General features: G+C 49.7%; 1 protein-coding gene across 1 annotated transcript in view; it reads left to right on the top strand.

The window, feature by feature from the left end:
- The first annotated feature begins 315 nt into the window (after nt 1-315).
- The window catches only part of LOC119977851, a 77649-nt gene continuing 66466 nt past the window's right edge, over nt 316-11498 (top strand). The window contains exon 1 of the mRNA XM_038819101.1: nt 316-701. The gene's annotated coding sequence lies outside the window, so the exon portion shown is untranslated. The remainder of the gene's footprint in view (nt 702-11498) is intronic.

The following is an 11498-nucleotide window of genomic DNA, read 5'->3' as shown; positions in this document are numbered from 1 at the left end:
GGCTTGAACCCCCCAACTGTCTGATTCAGGAAGTGAGTTCCACCAGCTGAAGCACAGCTGACACTAGCTGAAGTGCCAGCTACTCTTCAAAGTCAGGATCACCTTATTTATGTGGGTGAATAATCCAAGTATTCTTTTCAGTATTGACACATTTGAGTATAATTTTATCCTTTTAATCATATTTTTCTGCCTTTAAACGGACAGAGTGAATTCATCCTTGCACTGGAACTGACAGCTGATACACTAAAGAGGAGAACAAGGCCCCCTTCTGATTTGTCCTCTTTCAGTGACAGAGCAGCTGCCACGGTAACACATTCTACCCAGAAGCCAGGCCAAGAAGCAATAAGACTTACTTATAATGCAGAGCCGAGGTTCAGTGTCAATTGAAGCTCGCAATTAAAATCCTCACTCTGAGATCCCAATGCTCCACTGTTGCGACAGTCAGCAAACCCCAAAGTATGCAAAATGCTAGCTTTGATTTAATTCAGTAAACATCGTGACTTACATTACCTCGCAGAGATTCTGCTCAACAAACCCCTTGCCAGTGTGCCATCTTTTATACTGGATTCCAGAGGGGGAAAATTGTAAAAAAAAGCACAACAAATAAATTGAAAGAAACAAGCTGGAGCAGCACAAGAGCAGGTGCAAAGGAAATACACTGGAAGTAACAATCAGTTGCAGAGATATACCCGGAATAAAAGGTACCATGTTTATTAAAAGCTACTTTTCTGAAATGTGTTGCTGCATGAAGCAAATGTGAACATTTGCAAAACAATTCGCAATGACAATGGAAATCAAAATTTTGTAATAATTTATTTAGTACTGTAGATGGTAGCACTGATCGCATAAAGTCATTGGTATGGGATAGCTTTTAGCATTGAAGCATGTGTGTCCTCGATCTTCAGTGGGATTCGCATTTTCTGCCTTTTGCATTTTGACAAGTTGATGAACTGACATCTGGGGTGGGATTTTCTGATCCTGAGGCTAAGTGTTGACGCCGTCGTAAACGCCGTCACGTTTCACAATGGCGTCAGCATGCCCCCAGGAGTAGCGATTCTGACCCCTACAGGGGGCCAGCACGGCACGGGAGCGGCCCACATTGCTCCAGATGCCGATACTGTTGTCAGATGGGCGCCGCGGATCTGCGCATGCTCATTGCGTCCGGCACAATTGTGCGCATGTTCGGTGGCTCCCTTCTCCACGCCGGCCCCGATGCAACATGGCGTAGGGCTACAGGGGCTGACGCGGAGCAAAGGAGGCCTTAGCCTGAGAGGCCGGCCCGTCGATCGGTAGGCCCCGATCGCAGGCCAGGCCACAGCGGAGGCCCCCCGGGGTTGTATCCCACCTTCCCCATCCCACCAGGCCATCCCCGGATGATACACGCCGAGGTCCCGCTGGGTAAGACCACACGTGGACACCACCGGTGGGACTCGGATTCTTTATGCGGCTGCTCGGCCCATCCCGGGTGGAGAATCGCCGGGGGGGTGGCCGCGTAGAGCGCCGACCGCACCAGCGCCAATGCCGCCGATTCTCTGCTCTCCGGAGAATCGGTGGACCGGCATCTTTAGATTTAGAACAGTACAGCACAGAACAGGCCCTTCAGCCCTCGATGTTGTGCCGAGCAATGATCACCCTACTTAAACCCACGTAACCCGTATACCCGTAACCCAACAATCCCCCCATTAACATTACACTACGGGCAATTTAGCATGGCCAATCCACCTAACCCGCACATCTTTGGACTGTGGGAGGAAACCGGAGCACCCGGAGGAAACCCACGCACACACGGGGAGGACGTGCAGACTCCACACAGACAGTGACCCAGCCGGGAATCGAACCTGGGACCCTGGAGCTGTGAAGCATTGATGCTAACCACCTATGCTACCGTGAGGCGGCGTTGTGCGATTTGCACCTGGCCCGGCGATTCTCCGGCCCGGCGTGGGCTGAGAGAATCCCGGCCCATGTAAAATGGCAATTTATTTCAATCTTGGGTATCTCCATAGTCGGGGCTCGGTTTGTTTCTGCGAATGAATTCTTTATGATGTTTAGGTATCTTTAATGATACTTATGCACAGACAATTCATGATTTTCTTTTATTTGAAAATAATGTATAAATGACCAACTTGATTTTGCTTGCTGCATTCAGAATTCTGACAAAAAGACCTCATACACCTCGCACAGTCCAGCTCCATCCGTGGTTTGAACTTTGCATAAATCTTTAGAACAGGAGAGAGAAACCTTCCACAGAGTCACATCCTCAAGAGATGCTCAAACATTAAATTATTATTGGAGTATATTGTTGTTTCGCAAGCAATTGTGGCAGTTAATTTTTGCAAGTTCCCAACGCTATAAAGATGAGTGGCAATTTAGTCTGTATTCGATGCCATTAGTTGAGGACATGTAACCAGGATAACTCTTGTGCTTCTTATTTTGTGACCTCTTCGTACAGGACAATGAGGCCTTGGCCTATTTAAAAGCTGCCCCTTCCACAAGGCAGCACTCCTTCTGTACTAAACTGAAGTATCAGCTCTAATTATCTGCTCATGTCTTGTAGCAGGGCTTGAAGCAACAGTTTTCTGATTCATGAATGAAAATAGATCACTGAGCTATGTATTTGATGTAACTCAGTATCCCCCAACTAACTGCTCCAAAAAGTATTATTAAGACTTGTGAGAAGAGTAATTAGTTGAAAAGGTTTAACATAATGGTGACGCTATAAACATGTTAAAAAGATTTAACGTGTACAAACATATATTTATCCATGAATCCCTATTATATACTCAGCTAAAGTCAGCCTACAACATAACAATTACTGTACTTCAGAAGTAATTCATTATCTGAGTAGTGCTTTGTGATGTTCTGAGAACATGGGAGGTTTAATTTCAATGCAAGTGGGGGTAGAATTGGGACGTCTGGGACTGAATTTTAAATTTCAGACTCACTGGAATGCTGACAGCATATTTAGTAACTCAGACATTCAGGCAGCAGACCTGTCGGTGATGTTTTAACCTGGAATCTGCATTTGCGTCTGACATCCAGGTTTCCTGAACGATTGAGTGGAATTACGACACATACCAGTCTCTCTCAGCTTCACTATTTAAACGCACCCCTAGCTGCGAGGACCAGATTCGAAGGATATGGTAGAGGTCTGATTTCGAGAGTCAAAACCTGCTGACGTGGAAGTTCAGCGTGGGCATGCTGCAGTGAATATGTCTCCGGGGGCGATGCCGTATTGTGTCAGGGCCTTCAGGGGGATTCTGTGCCTCTCAGACAGGAGAAGGAAGGTTGCTCACGGAAACAAGTGGACATGGTTTGAAGAGAAAGAGGACGTCGGCAGCAGAAGTGTGGATGCAGTGACGAGAGAAGCTCAATGACTTGAGCAAAGCAGGAAAGCTGGAGCTCTGTGCCGATCCTCTCCGTCCTGTGGAGTGGCAGGTGTTTGAGGAGAATGCCACTGCTGTTCCTGCTGCTGTTGGTGTTGTTGCTGTACTTCCTGCTGCTTGTCCTCTTCCTCCTCTGAAATCCACTGTACAAATGTGTCTCGATGCTCTGAGAAGACTGACAGCTGGGAAGCGCAGATCCAAGGCAAAAGAAAACTCCAAGGTAGCAGAAATGACCCCCAAAGAATTTAAAGTCACCTCCAAAACAGTGAAAGCCCTCTCTCAGATAAAGTCCTGTGAGCAACAAACATTTTTTCAGATAAGGGAGCATGTGCCAGATCTCAGTCTTTAAATAATTTCTTAACCTATAACTTGCTCAACGTCCTCTCCCGCTCACCTTGTTTTCACGGACAAGATCCAGAAGGCCTGGAATATCCTTGCACACACAATTAAATTCAGCTTTCCTGAGGATCAGCGTGGGAGCCACTTTGCCATTACCAAGGAGTTCATCACTGATCTATGTCAGCTGTTGCAAACATAACAACAGCCTCAAAACAGGGACAAGCATTGCCTGTGAATGCCAAGGTCACTGTCATCCTCAACATTTATGCCACTGGTTCTTTCCAGGCTGCAACAGATGGCCTTGGCAACATCATCCAGCTCACTATATAATGATGTCCCAGAGGAGGTAACCTAGGCAATACACCTCCTTCTCCCTTGACAGAGTGAAGCAGGATAGCGAAGCTTCAATTTTAACCTCGTGAAACTTTCCTCGTCGTGCAATGTGCCATTAACTGCATGTTTATTACCTCAAAAAGGGGGCCAGTTTGGCTCACTTGGTTGGACAGCTGGTTCGTGATGCCGAGCGAGGCAAAGAGCGTGGGGTCAATTCCAGTACCGGCAGAGGTTATCCATGAAGGCCCCACCTTTTCAACTTTGCCCCTTGCCCGAGGTGTGGTGATCCTCAGGTTAAATCACCACCAGTCAGCTCTCCACCTCAAAGGGGAGAGCAGCCTATGATCATCTGGGACAATGGCAACCTTATTTTATTACCTAAGATGTTCTACATGAAAACAGAATCCACTTCCTCCGCATGCAATTGGTTTGCTCACAGGCAGAGCATTATACAAGATTGTACAAGTCATGAGGCTTTCATTCTTTGTCATTACTCGATGCTGTTTTGATTTCTACTGGGCCTCCGTCATACAGACTCACTGTTGAATACAAGAGGCGTAGAATCATGGAATCTACACACTGCAGAAGGAGGTCAATCGGCCCATCGAGTCTGCACCGACTCTGAAAGAGCACCCGACCTAGGCACACAGCCCCACCTTTGGACTAACACTAACCTTTGGCCACAAAGGGGTAATTTACCATGGTCAACCTACCTAACCTGCACATCTTTGGACTGTGGGAGGAAACCGGAGCACCCGAAGGAAACACACACAGTCACGGGGAGAATGTGCTAACTCCATTCAGACAGTCACCCGAGTCCCTGGGCTGTGAGGAAACAGTGCTAACCACTATGCCACCAGGTTACCCTGCAGAAATTGCTGTGATTGATTGGGAATTTGCATGCCTGCACGACTATAACACACGGGCCGTACTGCTACATGGAACATAATAGTACAGACAATTGGTATCCTGAAACAACGCTTCCATTGTCTGGGTCATTTAGAACGAGCCCTCAATCAACAGCATATCCAGAATTGTGGCCATACTCTGCACACTGCACAACTTGTCCAACTTGTCCATCACCGCACCTCAGAAAAGGGAAGCAATTTGATTTAGAAGATGAATCTTAAAAATGGATGAAGATGAGGAAAGTATAGAGAGACGTGCTCCCTTTTGGGAGTAATTGGCAATTCCAGTGCAAATAATGTCTTGTTTTAAAAAGTGTTTTTCCTTACCAGGGTGCATCCAATCCTATTTGCATAACACCAATGTAAAATCTTCATAAAATTGCATAATAAAACATAATTTTAAAAATTGCTTAAGCAGTTAATTCCTCATACAATTTAAGGGTGATAACTTGGCGAAGTTTGATTAATTTAGCTGAAAATGGGTTTATCACAAGAAAATAACCATTTTAATCCATGTCAATTCACCACTTGTAACAAGCCTGATTTAAAACGACAAAAGTCCAAAGATGTGCAGGTTAAGTAGATTGGCCATGCTACATTTCCCTATAGTGTCCAGGGATGTGCAAATTAGGTTATGGAGTTAAGGGATGGCTGGCGAGTGGAGCTAGGTGGAGTGCTCTATCGGAGGGTTGGTGCAAGCTCGGTGGACCCAGTGGCCTCCATCGACACCGTAGGGATTCTATGATTCAATGATTCTGTGAGATACCAGGGCCGGGATTCTCCCCTACCCGGGGGGTCCTGGCGTGTTGAAGTGGCCTGAACCATGCCAGCCGGGGCCGAAAGGACTTCGCTGGCCGGCGTAAGTCCGCGCATGCGCCAGATGTCACCGGCTGCTGATGTCATATCGGTGCATGCACAGGGGAGGGGGTCTCTTCCACCTCCGCCATGGTGAAGACCATGGCGAAGGCGGGAGAAGAAGAGTGCCCCCACGGCACAGTCCCGCCCGCCGATCGGTGGGCCCCGATTGCGGGCCAGGCCATCGTGGGGGCACTCCCGGGGGTCAGATCGCCCCACGCCCCCCCCCCCCCACCCAGGACTCCGGCGCCCCCCCCACCCAGGACTCCGCCAATCCCGCCGGTCAGGTAGGTGGTTTAATCCACACCGGCGGGAGAGGCCTGTCAGCAGCGGGGCCTGCCAACCGGTGCGGGGGCCCGCCGACCGGCGCGGCGCAATTCCCGCCCCCGCCAAATCTCGATGGGCGAAGAATTTAGGACACGGCGGGGGCGGGATTGACGCCAGCCCCAGGTGCGGGATTCTCCCCTACCCAGCGGGGCGGGGGGGGTCCAGGCGCCGAGGAACAGTGTGACCCACTCCGGCGTCGGGCCACCCCTAAAGGTGCAGAATCTTCCGCACCTTCAGGGGTAGGCCCGCCCCGGAGTGGTTTGCGCCTTGCCTGCTGGTGGGAAAGGTGCTTGGCACTATGCCAACCGGCGCTAAAGGGCCTCCGCTGGCCGGCGTGAGCTGGCGCATGCGCGGGAGCGCCAGCGTGTGCTGGCGTCATCCCCAAGCATGCGCAGAGGGCTTTGTTTCTGCGCCGGCAATGGCAGACCGCTACAGCTGCATGTGCGGAAGAATAGAGAGCCCCCACGGCACAGGCCCAGCCGGGGATCAGTGGAACAGGATCGCGGGCCAGGCCACCGTGGGGGCACCTCCCGGAGCCAGATTCCCCCTGCATCCCCCCCCCCCCCCCAACAACCCCGGAGGCCGCCCGCGCCACCAGGACCCGCCGGTAAGGACCTACTCCAATTGACGCCAGCGGGACTGGCAAATAATGGGCGGGACTTTGGCCCATCGCAGGCCGGAGAATTTGTTTTGCCCAAGGGGCCCATTGAGTCGCGGCAGTCCCCGCCATCCTCCGAGGAGGGCGGCACAATTCACGGTGGGGAGATTTTTGGGGGGCCAGGGAATTCGGAGGACGGCGGGCCGGGATTCATGCCGACCCCTGGCGATTCTCCGACCCGGCGGGGCAGCCCCTAGTTGCCACATTCCAGCGCCTGTTCGGGGAGGCTGGTGAGATTTAACCCAGTATGCTAAACCAGCCCCAGCCCCACTTCCTCTCTTACTTATAGTTGTCATGTTTGTGGTACTTTTTTGTGTCAACTTTTCCCATGATGAAAGAGAAAGAGTTCTTTGAGAAGGCTCCATTGGAGCCATTGCCTTTTCTTGTGCTTTAATGACCGGATGAGACACCATTCCCGTACCAGCCTCCCCGGACAGGCGCCGGAATGTGGCGACTAGGGGCTTTTCACAGTAACTTCATTGAAGCCGACTCGTAACAATAAGCGATTTTCATTTTTCATTTCATTTCATTGTTCCATTTGAGCTTTAACAGAGAGGTTTGTGAGAATGGAAAAAAGGACAAACACCATAGGAGCTACAGTTTCTGCATTCGCACCGGGTCATCAATGAACGACTGTAATGTGCTTTATCCAGTAGACATGGATCACAGGCCAAAGGGCATCCTTTCTTCCCTTAGTGCCATGCTAATGGACTGAAATGCCTTTACAGCCAGTGAATTGAGGACAAGTTCAGCACTCGAACTTGCACCTTCAAACCACATGACTCGCCAGGACTTACTCATTGGAAAACGTAGGGTTAGGGCTAGGCATCAGTGTGCTCTGGGAAGTGATAGCCGACACAACAGCTCCAGTGCTGTGTCAAAAGACTTGGTGCAGTGGTGGCCACCTCTATGAAAAGTTTTTTTTACGGAAATTGAGATGCGTGTGCAGTAGGAAAGGACACCATGGCTACAAGTCTTGAGCTTTAGCACTACAAATGAAGACAATTTGCTCTTTTGCAGAGACATTTAACACTATCCCTCCAAGGCTAGTGAGGATGTATAACTCCCTGTTGTTTTGTAATGAGTAAGGTTGCTGAGGCATTTTGCAGACACTCAGTAAAGACGTTGACACATCTCCCTGAGATTACTTAAAGGGGAGTCACTATCACAAATCAGTTACACATCACATAAATGTATGGCCCACAAGGTGAGGTGAACAATGAGTGAGAGCATGGATCAACCTCACAATAAGATGCACTTGGATGCACATCACATTGCATTCAAATAATTACACCATTCTCATGAACAGCAACCATGTTTCCAAAGGTGCATGATATTTACAGTGATTGAACACCCATTACCCTGAAGCAATTTCAAAGCTTCTTAACTTTTCTAACCCTTCTGCTACATCCAAATGCATCTCTGTCATCTGCAGCAGTGGTGGAAGCTGCCAGCTGACTGGTACACCCTGTTGTCATTGACGATTTTGGCAGCCGTCAGTAAGAGCCAGGAGCTGAAGGGCCCCAGCCTACTTTGGCTTTCTTGCTGTGGGGCTATTGCATCCACTTCTGCCTGAATATCTGGAGGTGATGAAGTCATAAGCAGAGGTTATTGGGATCAGCTGGAGTCTCTTGGAGTCGCCTGGGCGGATGGTCCCAGGTTGGGGCCACACGGTAGCATGGTGGTTAGCATCAATGCTTCACAGCTCCAGGGTCCCAGGTTCGATTCCCGGCTGGGTCACTGTCTGTGTGGAGTCTGCACGTCCTCCCCGTGTGTGCGTGGGTTTCCTCCGGGTGCTCCGGTTTCCTCCCACAGTCCAAAGATGTGCGGGTTAGGTGGATTGGCCATGCTAAATTGCCCGTAGTGTAAGTTTAATGGGGGGATTGTTGGGATACGGGTTACATGGGTTTGAGTAGGGTGATCATTGCTCGGCACAACATCGAGGGCAGAAGGGCCTGTTCTGTGCTGTACTGTTCTATGTTCTACGTTGTCCAGCTGCTGGTCTTTCTTCTTGCAGGTGCCCAAGGGCCCCTTCCTGACTTGCTGAGGAATAGGGGAAACTGGAGGGAGATCAAGGTGTCCTGCCCCACCCTCACCTAGACACTAGTAGATTCCGCCAATGCCTATGACAATGGAGTGAAAGTTGGAGCAGAAGTCCAGCAGGATCTGCTGGCTTAATGTCTCCAAGGCGGTCGCCAACCTTACCCATGGAGACGTCAAGATGGCTGCATGTCAGAGCCATGAGATTGGAAAGAATGCAGTCAGGCTCCATCCTTCACTCTCGCTTGTTGACTATCTCTCACAGCTCTACCTGATTTTTCTTCTGTCTGTTGTTGCAACTCCAGCATGAGTTACACAGTCATTTGCAGAGGCTCATCATGGGCTGTCGGTGCCTATGATTGCTGTGCAGGTGGGTCAGTGAAGTGTTCCCCACAATATGACCCCAAGACTACTCTAAAACTAATTGAAAGAAGGGTATGTGTCTCTGAGCAGATGGAGGGTGAAGGTGAAAATATTGATAGTCTTCTCCTAATGGCTCTCCAGCTTCCTCATCTGAGCTGCCCTAGAGGCTGAGGCTTATGTTGGGTCTGTTGGGGTATCTAGACCTGCTGATGCCTGTAAGGGAGAGCAGATTGATTCAGTTCAGGAACGGACTGAATGCAACATTGCATGCCACTCACTGTGCATGTTAGGACTTGATGAAGTCACGGAGCACTCATCCGTACAGATTTGTTGGGAAAAACTGATGTTAGCACTGCTGCCTTAAGGTGCTGAGGACCCGGGTTCGATCCTGGCCCCATACCGTGCGTGGAGTTTTCACATACTCCCTGTGTCTGCATAGGATCTTGCCCCCACAACCCAAAGATATGCACGGTAGGTGGATTAGCCATGCTAAATTGACCCTTAATTGGAAAAATTAAAAAAATTAAAAATTCTTTGAAGATGGAACTTGCAGAGCTGACCAGGGAGAACAGGTGGATGTGGTTTATTGAGACTTTCAGCTTTCGGCAAGGTCTCATATATCAGATTAATATGTAAAGTTAAAGCGCATGGGATTGTGGGTAGTGTTGTGAGATGGATAAAAAGATGGTTAACATCGAGAGAATCTCCATGGGAGACTCGGTGACCCAGCCAAAAGCGCATTGACTTTGGATGGGGCCACATGATCCCGCTAGTGGACAAGGCTGGAAAATCCCACCCAACAGTGGAGTGCATGACTTTAGAATAGGGACAGGTATTTACATCTGTGCACCCTGGTCCATGTATGCCCGACCTTCGAACTCCACTTCACCCACCTGAGGACTACGTTAAGCTTTGACTCCCTTTGTGCCCCATAAGGCAAATCCTCAAGTACTGTATACATTACCTGATGACTTTTCAAAACTCCTGCTGACATCCTTTCTGTGCCATAATTTAGTCATATCTAGTGTCATTTGGCAATACTTGACATAATTCAACATGAAAATAAATTGCACTTGCAATTGGGCATATTTCATTATTTATTTCATTGTATTTATTTCTTCAGATATCTGTCATCCCCTGAGCCCCCAGCAACCAGGATGGAATTTTACCCATATTTCAGAGAGTGCAACAGCGGGTGGCAAGTGTGACATTGAAGCTGTGAGCTCCTCCCTCGTATTGTTGGACTGGACCCAATGGTGACCTTCTCCATCGTATCGGACTGGACCCAATGGTGACCTTCTCCATCATATCATTGGACTGGACCCAATGGTGACCTTCTCCATCGTATCGGACTGGACCCAATGGTGACCTTCTCCATCGTATCGGACTGGACCCAATGGTGACCTTCCCCATCGTATCGGACTGCACCCAATGGCAACCTTCTCGGCCGTATCGATGGATTGGACACAATGGCAACCTTCTCGGCCGTATCGTTGGCAACAGAAGATAAAAAACCTTCAAGGAGCGGTTCCCACTACGACACGCTGGTGAACCAGGAACATAGGGCGGGGTTCTCTGGTTCCCCAGCCATGTGTTTCTTGACAGTGTGCCGTTTGCTGGCGATGTGATTCTATCTTCCCGCGCTTATCAATGGGCTTTCCCATTGTAACCACCCCATGTTGCCGCAAAGCTCACTGGTGGGGTTGCGCTGCCAGCAGGAAAAGGGAATCATAACGACCGGTGAATTCCAACCTTAGTTTTTTGAAGATTTGGGGATATTTTCCAAGGCCACCCATGCACGAAGGTTAACCAGGGACTCCCCCAACCCCGCTTTATACGCACTCACCTTACAGCACTGCCCGGGTATGACTCCTTGGTACTGGCCAGGTACTACCCCTGGCACTGCCCTGGCACTACTCCTTGGCACTGCCCAGATATTGCTCTCTAGCAATGCCCTGGTACTTCTCTCTGGCACTGCCCTGGCACAACTTGCTGACACTGCCTAGGTACGGCCCTCTGGAACTGCCCCACACTGCACCCTGGCAACACCTGGGCATGACCGTCTTCCCCCGTAGTGCGATGCACCCCCTGAGCTCCTCCAGGAGGTTTGCCTTCCAGGTGCATGCCCTGGGAGACCAGTTGTAATTCAGCCGACGTGAATGGACTTTCTTCGGGGGTTGGGGAAATGGGTATGATTCAGGCTTGGAGGCCTGATAATGATTTGTGAATGATGTAATAATTATGTTTCTGATGTTGAACGTTGGAATTCCTACTAGGTCACTGGCGAGGAGA

This window comes from Scyliorhinus canicula, chromosome 14, assembly GCF_902713615.1.
Source record: "Scyliorhinus canicula chromosome 14, sScyCan1.1, whole genome shotgun sequence".
Lineage (NCBI taxonomy): Eukaryota > Metazoa > Chordata > Chondrichthyes > Carcharhiniformes > Scyliorhinidae > Scyliorhinus > Scyliorhinus canicula.
The sequence above is the reverse complement of the archived record's forward strand: the minus strand, read 5'-3'. Positions and strand labels throughout refer to the sequence as shown.